We start from the raw sequence: 12783 nt of genomic DNA on the forward strand, positions 1-12783 counted from the left end.
AAAGACTACCAAATTTTGTGGGATGTTGTAAAAGGAGTGTTTCAAACAATGTTTATTGCATCTAATGCTCAGAATATAAAACAAGAAAATTTTAAATCAATAAGGTAAGTTTCCTTCCCAAGAAACTTGAGAATGAAGAGCAAAATAAACCCAAACATGAAGAAATTAGAAAATAATAAAGAGTAGGAATCTATAAAATTGAAAACAGGAAAAAATCAATGAGACCAAATGTAACTGATTCTTGGAAAAGATGCATAAAATTAAATAAACCTCTGTACAGATGCACTGAATGAAAATGGAAAGAGGATGATCCACATTATCAATATTACAAAGGCAAGGGGACATCTCTAAGATCTTACATAGACAAAAAGAAATAAGGGGAATATTATGAACAACTTTATACCAATCACTTTGATAATAATAGAAGTGGACAAATTTCTTGAAAGACACAAACTATCAAAGCTCCTTCAAGAAGAAATAGGTAATTTGAGAAGTACTTTTCAGATGGAATCACCGATCCAGTAATCAGTACCCTTAAATCTCTTCTGTGGTCTTTTATAACACTAAGTATTGCTTTCTGATATTATAATTTTCTCAGGATAATTGCTGTCAGGGTGGGAGTCTGATATGTGCTTTAAATTTGGTTACTGCGGACCCTGAATTGGGAAAATAACACTTTTTTAAACCTTTGAACACTTTAAAAAGTGAAAACTGAATCTTGGCTTTGAAATGTATCTAATTACATTTCTAAGACCATAAACGATTCATGCTGGTCCAGTGAAATGCGGCCAGGCTGCAGTTGCTTTAGGACACAACCACCACCCAGGTATTGAGAGGGTTTCTGGTTAAGAGTGACTAAAATAAGAAAAAGGTGGATGGGGGCATATCTGTTTGTTTTGCACTTTTTACTTTGGGTTTTAACTTACAAGAATGAGATAACCTTTTTTTTTTGACTTTAATTTCCTTGGATTTTAACACCTTAAGAAGCTTTAATTATTGTAACTGAATTAAAAATGTTGGCATTTCTACATAGCTGTGTTTCATGATTAAATAAGCTTTTTATAACATTCAAATAGCAGGTCTCTGGAGGCTATGTACAACAATCTGGGATAAGATATAGTTTACGGAGTGAATTTTCAGTCTTAGGCGAAGAGAGCATTGGGATTGACACATACACATTTCAGAGCCTTTGGGGAATAAATAATTGCTAACCAATAGCAATTCCTGGAAGACACACAAATGTGAACTGGTTAGTATGGGGACAGTAGGATCTTGTGAATGTAGGAACAGATTAACAAAGGTATGGTATTGACAACCCCTGAGATTGAAAAAAAATTATGTAAATGTAGGAGAGACTAAACCCCATGTTTATAAATGTTTAAGAGTATTGGCAAATGTTAGAATGGGGCAGTTTTCTCCATGCCTTATATTTCTATGCCATAGTATTTTGAACACTACTGGCCTATGCCTTTGATACTTTCCAGGGGAGAAACGGTCCCTGAGCTGATTGGAGTGTTTCGTAGAAGCAGCTGGCCAGGTATGTGATTTGCACTTCCATGAAACAAGTTCTGTAAAGAGCAGACTTCAATATTAGAAACACTTTGATTGTCTAACTGCCTAAGTATGGCTCAGTATAGCACAATATTAGGAAGTCTGGTGTTATCTGCAACAACTATAAGCTTTATAAGTATTAATGCCAATATCATCTCTATTTGCCTTACTGTTTTTCAATATTCAATTGGTTCAAATCTTAGAATGTGGGGAAAGAGGACTGTTATTTAATATTTTCCCTTAATATCTTCCAACTTTTGTCCATCTCCAGGCCATCCATTACCAAGAGATGAATGTGAGATGGCAAACTTAATTTTGGATTCCATAAGTAACATTAATTGGGTTCAAGAAGAAATCAGTTTAAAAAAAAAAGAAATCAGTTCATTATCAAAGGTGATAGTTTGAAACATGCATTAAAGGAATGAATGTTTAATGTTTGGTTGCTATTATATGATTTATAATTCAGTAAGCATTTGTCCTACATAATATAAAGCCAGTGTTTTATGCAATGATTAGAACAATTACTATTCATTAACATTTTATTTGTTGTTTTCTGTTGTCACGGCAACCTTTCATTCCCAATTACTAAGCAGTAGAAAAGAATGAGCGTTTCTTAGTCTCATTTAAATAATTGGACTTGTAATATACATTGTTTTTTTAAAGAGACTTTGTTTTCCAACCTTTACTCATTATAATTACTATACTTTAAAAGGATGCAAGATCTAATTTAATTTTAAGGCTATGTAAAAAAGGGCACCATCATCTCAAACACTGAGAACTTTCATAAAGAAAGCAAATATAAAACTGTTTACTGGGCCTCCCTGGTGGCGCAAGTGGTTGAGAGTCCGCCTGCCGATGCAGGGGATACGGGTTCGTGCCCCGGTCTGGGAGGATCCCATATGCCGCGGAGCGGCTGGGCCCGTGAGCCATGGCCGCTGAGCCTGCGCGTCCGGAGCCTGTGCTCCGCAACGGGGGAGGCCACGACAGTGAGAGGCCCGCATACCGCAAAAAAAAAAAAAAAAAAAAAACTGTTTACTTAGTATGCTTGTAACATTAATAGCACTATTATAAAAGATGTCATAGTGATGTATATCTATAAGTGTATATTTTAATGAGATAATATTTCAGTATGTGAGAGAATCCTACAAATAGCACATTTCCCTGAGTGAAGAAGTACAATGTCATCAGCAATGATAAACTGTTTTGCTTTCCTGTATTAGGCCGGCTATGTCAAGGTCAATACTCTTACCACTTTCTTGCAAGTACCATTTATTAGTTAGTTTTCTGGTATAAGTAATTAGTGCATTTATTTGTGAATTATTTCTACAAATATTTTTAAATGTCTGTTAGGTGCTATATACTAAAGATAAAGCTATGAGTAGGACAAATACTTCCTCTGTATCATGAAGCTTAGAGCTACCTCTTCATGCACTTCTGGAAAAGAAAGCAAAATCCAACTACAGAGAAAATGTAAAAGCATTTATGACATTATGAAAACATATTTAACGTTCATTTTAGGCTTTTAAAATTTATTTGCCATATTTTAGATAAGATCATGTTTTCATGTAAAATCCTCAAAAATAGGAAGCTACATATTCTCATTCATTCTATTTCCCATTTCTTACATTAGACTTCTTCAACAACAATTTTTGTGTATCCTACTGAAAATTTAAACATTAAGAAAAAATATATTTTAAATTTTAATCTCATTACAATGAGAAACTGATTACTTTCTCCTAGCAATTTTCTATGTTAATATACATCTTAGAGTTATTTCCTTGTCAATTTATATGGCATTAATCATTTTATAACTGCTGTCCAGTATTCCACAGGCTTATATAGTAGTCTCCTTCACTCTTGTAAGAGTAGTAATTTATTGTATAGTACCTCTCTAAATATTTCTGTTACAAAAAAATACCATAGAGAATGTAGCTCTATAGGTCTCTTTGCACACATTGCAAATAGTTTTGGAGAAATTCCGAGAAGAAGACTTGCCACATCAAATTGCATGCACACTTTGGTGGGGGAAATGAGTTGTTCAATGGGTGTAAAGTCTCAGGTGTGCTAGATAAATAAGTTATTTTTTTTAAAGATTAAAATTTTTTTTTTTTTTTTTTTTTTTTTTGCGGTATGCGGGCCTCTCACTGTTGTGGCCTCCCCCGTTGCGGAGCACAGGCTCCGGACGCGCAGGCTCCGGACGCGCAGGCTCAGCGGCCATGGCTCATGGGCCCAGCCGCTCCGCGGCATATGGGATCCTCCCAGACCGGGGCACGAACCCGTATCCCCTGCATCGGCAGGCGGACTCTCAACCACTTGCGCCACCAGGGAGGCCCAAAATTTTTTAAAATTTAGTTTTGGCTGTGTTGGTTCTTTGTTGCTGTGCACAGGGGAACGGGGGCTACTTTTCATTGCGGTGCGTGGGCTTCAGTAGTTGTAGCATATGGGCTTCAGTAGTTGTGGCTCGCAGGTTCTAGAGTGCAGGCTCAGTAGTGGCACATGGACAACTATGGGATCTCCCAGGACCAGGGATACGAACCTGTGTCCTCTGCATTGGCAGGCGGATTCTTAACCACAGCTCCACCAGGGAAGTGAATAAGTTCTAGAGATCTGCTGCACAACATAGTGTGTAGAGTTAACAACATTGTATTGTGCATGTCAACTTTGTTAAGAGGGTGGAGCTCATGTTAAGTGTTCTTACCATTAGGGGGAGAAAAAAAAAGAGAAAATAAAATTAAAAAAAAAAAAACCCGCCAAAACCTAAGGGCTGCAAGGAAACCACAGGCAGTTTTGGCTATGTTTATTACCTTGATTGTGGTAGTGGTATCATGGGTGTTTGCATATGTCCAGACTCATCAATTTGTACACATTAAATATGTGCAGTTATTTATATATGAACTATACCTCAGTAAAGCTGTTAAAAATTATTTTACTAAAGATATGAAATTGCACACCAGAAAATCAGTATCAGTTTAAACCCTCTGCTAGTAATGTACAAAATAATGAATTTCCCAAAACCATTTTCCATTCTGAATTTATCACATTAAAAATTATATGCAGGCAAGTGATTAGGAAGAGTTATATACTACATTTTGTTGAAATATACACTTTCCTGATAATTACTTAGGTTGAATATCTTTTCATACATTTATTGGACATTAATATTTCTTGTGTATTTAGTCTGTAAATTTGTCTTCATATTCATTGCTCGTTCTCTTATCATAAGTAACTATTTAAAATTCTAAACTATTTAAAGTACTACAAAAAGAGGTAACAATCCAAATACCACAAGTCAGGATAAAAGTTCTATTAACGTGATTGTCTTTGTGTATACACACACAAATCAAAAGCGATTCTATTATGCATGTAGTTTTCTCAAGAGCCTTTTTAAAATCTAAAAAAAGGATGTGGTACTTTATTATGCCAATTACTATACAAAATCAAACCTTTTACAATGCAATATATTCATCTCTAGTATAGATGTACACAATTTATTTGAGTAATGTCCTATGAGTGGACATTTTGAATGTTGACAGTTATGTGCTATTACAAGCAACATAACAATGATAATCTTTACGTGTGTGTACACACACACACACCACATGCATGCACTTTCTCCATTAACATCTTAGAGTACATTTATTGACATGCAACAGCTGGGTCAAACAATATGCACATTTTAAACATTGATACATACTCTAAAAATTACCCTTTACAGAGATTGCACAAATTTACAGATTATTAGAGAATTTGTTTTCATATAGCAATAACAAATCCTGGAACTATATGGTTTATTTTTTCTAATCGGCTGATCAGTTAAATGGCAAAAATATTTTATTATTGTTTTAATTTGAATTGGTTTATTAATATGCTTAATGTTCAATACTTATTGGTCAACTGCGTTTCTTCTTTTATGAATTACTTATTCATATCTTTACATTTCTTGGGAATTTTTCTTTTTCACACTGATTTTTAAGGACACAAATTTTTGCCTATTGTAAAATTGAATAAATAGTCCTCAGTTTACCATTTTAAAATATTTGCACTGTACAGAATTGTAATATTTATGTAACTTAAGTTAGAATAGTACTATTGTTAATTATCTTTTTTTTCAGTCTTTTTGTCAGTTTTATAGTTAATTTTTCTAGTTCAAGATTTTCTAATTCAATGGCAATTTATATGCAGGTATATTTCTGGATTCTTAATTACATTTATCAGTCTTGTACTGATACCAACCATTTAATTAAATTTATTATAATGTATTTTGGTAACTGATTGGAAATCTTCCTATAGTAGTCTTTATATTTAGGAATTTTTCATTTACCAATATTTTTCTTTCAAGGATGAACACTAAAATCATTTTTAAAATGATGATAAAAGTCACAAAATCATTTTAATATAAAACATTATTAGTGTAAAATATTAAAAATATTATTTAAAATATTATTTAGTGTAAAAATACTATTAACAAAATAATATCAATTAAGCTTCAACCAATATTTTTGGATAGAAACTGACAAACTAATTCAAAATTTTATGTGGAAATGCAAAGTACCTGGAAGAGCAAATATAATTTTGAAAAAGAACAAAATTGGAAGACTTAAAATTGGTTAGCTAGTCTTAATATTGATAAGCTCTATTATAAACTAGAGTAACAAATGTAATATTTGTATGACATAGACAAATAGATCAATGGAACAAAATAGGGAGTCTAGATTGATCCATGCATATATGGTTAACTGATTTTTGACAATGGTGTTAAGATAAGCCAATGGAGAAAGATATGTTTTCAATAAATGATGCTGGATTTACCTAGATATTTTTTGGAAAAAATGAGACTTTACATTTATTTTATACCATGCACAAAATATTAATTTATGATAGATCATATACATGAACATAACACTTAGAAATGGAAAACCTCTTAAAACACATAGATGACTATATTTGCAAATTTAGGGTAGGCAAACATTTCTTGGAGAAGACATAAAAAGCTCAAAGAGAAAACAAAAAAGGTAACTTGAAATCCATCACAATTAACAACTTCTGTTCTTCAAGAGATACTGTTAAGAAACAAATGCAATGCCACATACAGTGCCATCCCCAATGCTCCTCACCTTTTCATATCCGTGTCCTTGTATAACACCCAGCCTTGAATGACTTGCTTCTAATGCATAGAATATGGCAACTTTGGAGTGTTGTAATGTCTATGGTTACATTACAAGAAAAATTGTGACATCTGTTTTGCTACCAGACCCTCTCTCTACCTCTGGTTTTGACTAGGTGAGCTGCTAGTTAAGAGAGGTCTACAGGGCATGGGACTGAGGGCCACCTCCAGGCAATAACCAGTGAGAAACTGACACCCTCAGTCCAACTGTCTTCAAGGAACTAGATCCTATGAAGAACAGCAAAAATTAGTTTAGAACTGGACCAATCCCATTTGAACACCAACACATATGGAGCAACTTTAACTTTCATATATTACCAGCATAAATGCAATATGATTTAGCCACTTTGGAAAACTGTTCAGCAGTTATTTATATAATGAAAGTGTATCCACCATATAATTAACAATTCTACTCCTATGTATTTATTGAAGAGAAATTTGAAGACAAATTACCATAAATTGAATGGCTTAAAACAACAAAAATTTATTTTCTTACATTTCTGGAGGCTAGGATTCTGAAATTACGATGTTGTCAGGGCCAAGCTCCCTCTGAAGACTCTAAGGGAGAATCTTTTCTTGCCTCTTAGCTTATGGTTTTTGTTGGCAATCCTTGGCATTCCTTGTCTTGTAGTTATATCACTCTGCCTCTGTCACCACATGGCCTTCTGGGGGGTATTTGTATGTCCAGATGACCCTCGATTTATAAGCTCACCAGTTACTAGATTTAAGGTCCACCCTAATCTAGTACGACCTTATCTTAAATTGATTCCAAAGACTCTGCAAGGACCCTATTTATGAATAGGGTCATATTCACCATTCACAAGTCCCAGGTGGTTATGAATGTTGCCAGGACACTATTCAACCTTGTACAGTTTTCTTCCTAAAAGTCTATCACCCCGGTCTCATAATGAAAAAAAAAACAAAAACAAAAACAAAAAAAACCCCACAAACTGAAATTGAGGGACATTCTACAAAATATGTCACCAGTACTCCTCAAAACAGTCAAGGTAACAAAAAACTGTCACAGACCAGAGGAGAATTAAGGAAACATAATGACTAAATATAATGTGGTACCCTGGATTGGATCCTGGTACAGAAAAAAGATATTAGTGCAGACACTGACAGAATCCAAATAAAGTTTACAGTTTAGTTAACAGTAATGTACCAAGGTAGTTTGATTATTTTTGACAACTGTACCATGGTTATCTAAGATATTAACAATAGGGGAAATCGGGTTACATGGGAACTCTCAGTATTCTGTTTACCACTTTTCAATACATCTAAAATTATTCCAAAATAATTTCGTTTTTAAAATGCAAACTCTGGGGTGTACTCAGGGGAAATTTAGCTTGGATGATTTGAGATAGTGTTTTTGAGGACTTTGTATTCAAGCTTCAAGTACAAACACAGGTACAACCAAGCCTGCAAATAGTGGGGAATGAGCCTTTGGGGCAGCACACTACAGCCAGTGAACAGGTAGTGGGAGGGAAATGTGCTCCGGGTATTGGAAGAAATGAAAAACAAGGAATTTTTCATGACAAGGAATTAGAATTTAACCAAAAAATAAAGGAAGGAAGTAAGAAATTAAAGAGAAAGAAGAAGAAGAGAGAAGAAAGAGGAGGAGGAGGGAGGAGAGAAAGAAGGGGAGAAAAGAGGGAGGGAAGAAGGAAGGACGAAAGGACAGTAGGAAGGAAGAACACTTCTCTAGTACTTTCTATGGGCCAGGTATCATTCTAAACACTTTGCACATATGAGCACCTTTAATCCTTGCCTCAACTGTATATGGTGTGTATTCTTGCTATCTCCCACTTTACTGCTAGAAAAACTGGCTCCAAAAGGTGGTAACTCACCCAGCCACTGCATGACTAGAAGGCAAAGCTGTGACAGTCTGGTTTCAGTCCACATTTACCTACCACATCATTGTCCTGAATGTAGTGGGAGCCTGAGTGCCACATCACTCCTTATAAGGCTAACACCTGAACTCAGAGGAAAGAGGATAGAGATTTGGGCAGGGAGAGAGTGAACTGGATGGGTTTGAGGTGACTTCTAGGAAAAATCAAATGGAACTGTTAGTAGATTAGATGCAGGTAATGAGGGGAAAGAAAATACCAAGAATGATTCTCCAACTTCTGGCTTGATTGGATTATTTACTAAAATAGGTAATAGCAAAGATGTTTGGTGGGAGATACCAAGATTTTAGTGTTTTTCTTAAAGTTCGAGATGCTAAAGAAACGTCCAAGTAGTTGCGTCAAAAGCTCAGTGTTTCAGTGTTTTCATCCCTCTTCCCCAAGATGAGAAGAGATATGTGAAGATCACCTGACTGCTGGTGAAAGGGAAGATGACTCCAGTGCCCAGTGCAGGTGCTCAGGCTTCCCTCCAGGTCACCGCAGGTCACTGACTCAGGTAGCTATTCAGGTGTGTTGTCTGAGAGCTCTGTCCATAGTGGATTATTTTCCTTGAGACTGAGCCATTCTTTCTTGCTGACTTGGCCCTTCTCCCTGTTATTTGTGCTGCAGACTCTCATGAATATGTAGTGGGCATGTCGTTGGCTCACACATTGGCACTTTCTGTATCCTATGCAAGAACCAGCATCCCTTCCCTGTTGTGAGGGGATGGAATGGGGTCCACACATGATTCATCAAGCCCTCGCTTCACTTAACCCCAACACAACACCTTTTACTGTGATGTAGTGAGCCTAACTGCAGAGAACCAGAGCACAAGACAATTTTGCTGTCAGCTGCCCTCTCAATCTATTTGCATCCCAAAGAGGAAAGTCAGAACACAGGATGGCCCAAATCCCTTCTCTTCCTCTTCTCTTTCCCTTTCCTCTAGGGATCAGGAAATTTAGCTTTTTCTCATTGCTCGATGTCTGGAACTTCCCCTATATCATATGATTTTTCTTTCAAAGCTGGTAACACTCATCCCTTTTTTATGGGATCATGAAGTTGGAATATCTTTGGGAGAACTTGGATAACTGGGAGAATGAAAATATAAATCTGTGAAAAAGTTTAATTCTTTCAAAATAATTCTCCCATTGTTCTCCTTTACACCAATGAATCTGCATTATCATCCTTTCACCAGTCAACAGGATTTTAGGTACTAGATCAGGAAAGATGGTTTCTAACCATTGTCCTGCTCCCCCAATTTAGGTACAAATTAGGGAACTGGGCAGCCCCCTTCACTCCTCAGAGGAGTGAAAGTTTGAAGGAGTTGAGTGAATTTTAGAGAGTAGATGCACTTAAGCAGCAAGGTCTGTGGTTTAGACTGAAGAAAAGACAAATGGTTCACATCACGGGATATTAAGAGAGATGTTAAATTAATTCAACACAAAATTTTGCTGCTTGAAAATGATTGTGTTTAACTGAGCACCCCCACTGTGCTTTGATTGAGAGGCCCTGTCAGAACTGTTGTTTTCAAGTAGGAAATACATATTTAGAATCTATTTTGTATGTTTGTGAAACTTCAAAGCATGCGATGAATTGCAGAAATGAGATGTGTTTTCCAGTTTCCTTTTCCATACATGATTGTCAATAGAGGATCATAGCATCCATACAGTGATCAGTTCAATCTTGGCTTATGTTTTATTTCTTTTAAGTTATGTTTTACATTCAAACATTAGGACTTAGGATACCTTTCTAAATAATTTCCTAGGTTGTGCTTTCACGAATCTTTTTATGTGACCAAGTTCTTGAGACCTACATTAGTTACAATAGCCCACCTTTTAATTTCATGTTGTATTTATACATTTTTCAGCTTCATCCTCTTTCCTCATTTTTAGTAAAAATAATTCCTTCTTAGAATTACAATGTTATATTATTTTTTCACATGCATGGAATATTTCCATAAGAATCAAACAAACCAAAACGGGAAAAGTAGAAGATAGGTACTTGATTCATACTAATTCTGCAGCTTTAGTCTCGATTGCTTTCCCTGGATCCTTAAAGCTGCCATCCTATCTGACTACACGTCAAAAAATCTTAGCTCCTGAGGCAATCTCAATGGGATGACAGCCCCTGCCCCCCCAAACAAAACAAAAAGAGAAGGAATTTCAGACCAATTCACTGTGTCTGGATAGAGATTCCCACTGCCATGGGCTTGTTCCTACATCGCATCTTAGGTCTACCTTGTTGCCAATCATTCCAAGTTCTCTCTTAATCTCCTTTTCCAGTTTGTCAATGAAGTCAAATGGATAGAGTTTCAGTTTAGTCCCTACTCTGAAAATGATTAATGTACTTTCTATGATGACGAATGCACTAATGTGTACTTTAGGTAGTTTTATTCTCATTTTTAAAAAGATTTTAGAGACAGAAATGATGCCTCCTCTTTGTTTGAGTGTTTATGATTATGAATGAGGTTGTATTTGAAGCAGTTTGATGTCCTTAGTCAATTATTTCTTTGACTCTTTCTCATTCATCTAACCCCAGCCATTTCTGGGAACTTTCCCAAGGGTTCTGTTGCACTCTGATCTTCACCGTTAGAGGATGCTTTGCTCCAGGTGATAATTGCTTGGCTTCCTGCAAAGCGAGTCCCCTTGAGGTCAGAGGCTGTGACATCAAATCTGAGTGGTGAACCCTAGCAATTGGGGTCTCAGTAGGTGCTGAAACAATGAGCAATGGATAACATAATCTAAGACTTCTCTTTCCCTTCAGTGTATGCGTGATTTTTTCTTAACATTAGACATATAAATAGAGTACCTTATTCAATGTCAAGCAGAAAGTAACTACCTTTAATTACAATTTGTAGTACTGAAATATAAACAAATAAATAGAGGATAAATATTTGGGACACAATGAATACCCTAGATCGATGTCAGAAAATAGACTAAATAATTCTTAAATAAGTGATTTATGTGGTGATTTGGAGTATATACTCAAGAGAGAGAGCAATGGAAGCCTCTATTACAGAGCTATTAATTTATTAATTACTGTGGTCAATAGTAAAATCACTTTTCATCTTCATTGATCTTCCCCTGTGGTTACTAATTGACATAGAATTCTTTGAGAAACAGAATTACATAAGATCTGTGATTGTTCACACAATTAATACATTTTTACAGAGGTGCTTTGAATATTGCTCCATAATTTAAGAGGAAATTAGAACTTTTCATGAGAAAATTGGAAAATGGCATAACAGGATATTTTCCTTATTAAATTTATTAAGTGGTAAGTTGGTAACTCTTGATAAGATATGGTTTTTATAGTTGGGCCATAATATGATTTTTAAGCTTTAATTCTGCTTTGAAAACAGAATTGTGATCTGTGTTTTGGCTAAGTATGTACACTTTTTGCTTAATGTAAAATTTTTAGAAGGTTTTCTACTGTTTATCTTCCTGAGATAATTGCAGTCATTTGATATACAACTCTCTGACTTTAGTAATTATGTGCATAAGACATATGATATCATTCTATATATTCCTTTTTTTCCCATTTTTTAAATTAAATTTTTTATTAAAATTTTTAAATTAAATTTAAAGTTCTATTTGGTTTGTTTTTTAATTTTCTTTTTAAAAACTTTCTTTTTGAAATAATTTTAGCCTTACAGAAAACTTGGAAAAATAATGCAGCAAGTTTACATATAAACTTTACTCAGCTTCCTGTGGTGTTAACAACATATTATACCCAGGGTGTATTTATCAAAACAAGGACACTGGGCTTCCCTGGTGGCACAATGGTTGAGAGTCCGCCTGCCGATGCAGGGGACATGGGTTCGTGCCCTGGTCCAGGAAGATCCCGCAGGCCACGGAACGGCTGGGTCCGTGAGCCATGGCCGCTGAGCCTGCACGACCGGAGCCTGTGCTCCGCAATGGGAGAGGCCACAGCAGTGAGAGGCCCGCGTACCACAAAAAAAACAAACAAATAAAAAAAAACACAATGACATTAACATTGGTACAATGCTATTAACCAAATTATAAACCATATTCAAATTTGACTAGTTTTCCACTAATGTCCTTTAAAAAATTTTTTTAAACTAAAAAAAATTTGTTTATTGATTGATTGATTGATATTTAATATATTCTTTAGCTTTTACATTTTTTTCACTGTCAGCACAAACATGTCTACCTTTCAGTT

Source organism: Mesoplodon densirostris, chromosome 3 (genome assembly GCF_025265405.1).
Source record: "Mesoplodon densirostris isolate mMesDen1 chromosome 3, mMesDen1 primary haplotype, whole genome shotgun sequence".
NCBI lineage: Eukaryota > Metazoa > Chordata > Mammalia > Artiodactyla > Ziphiidae > Mesoplodon > Mesoplodon densirostris.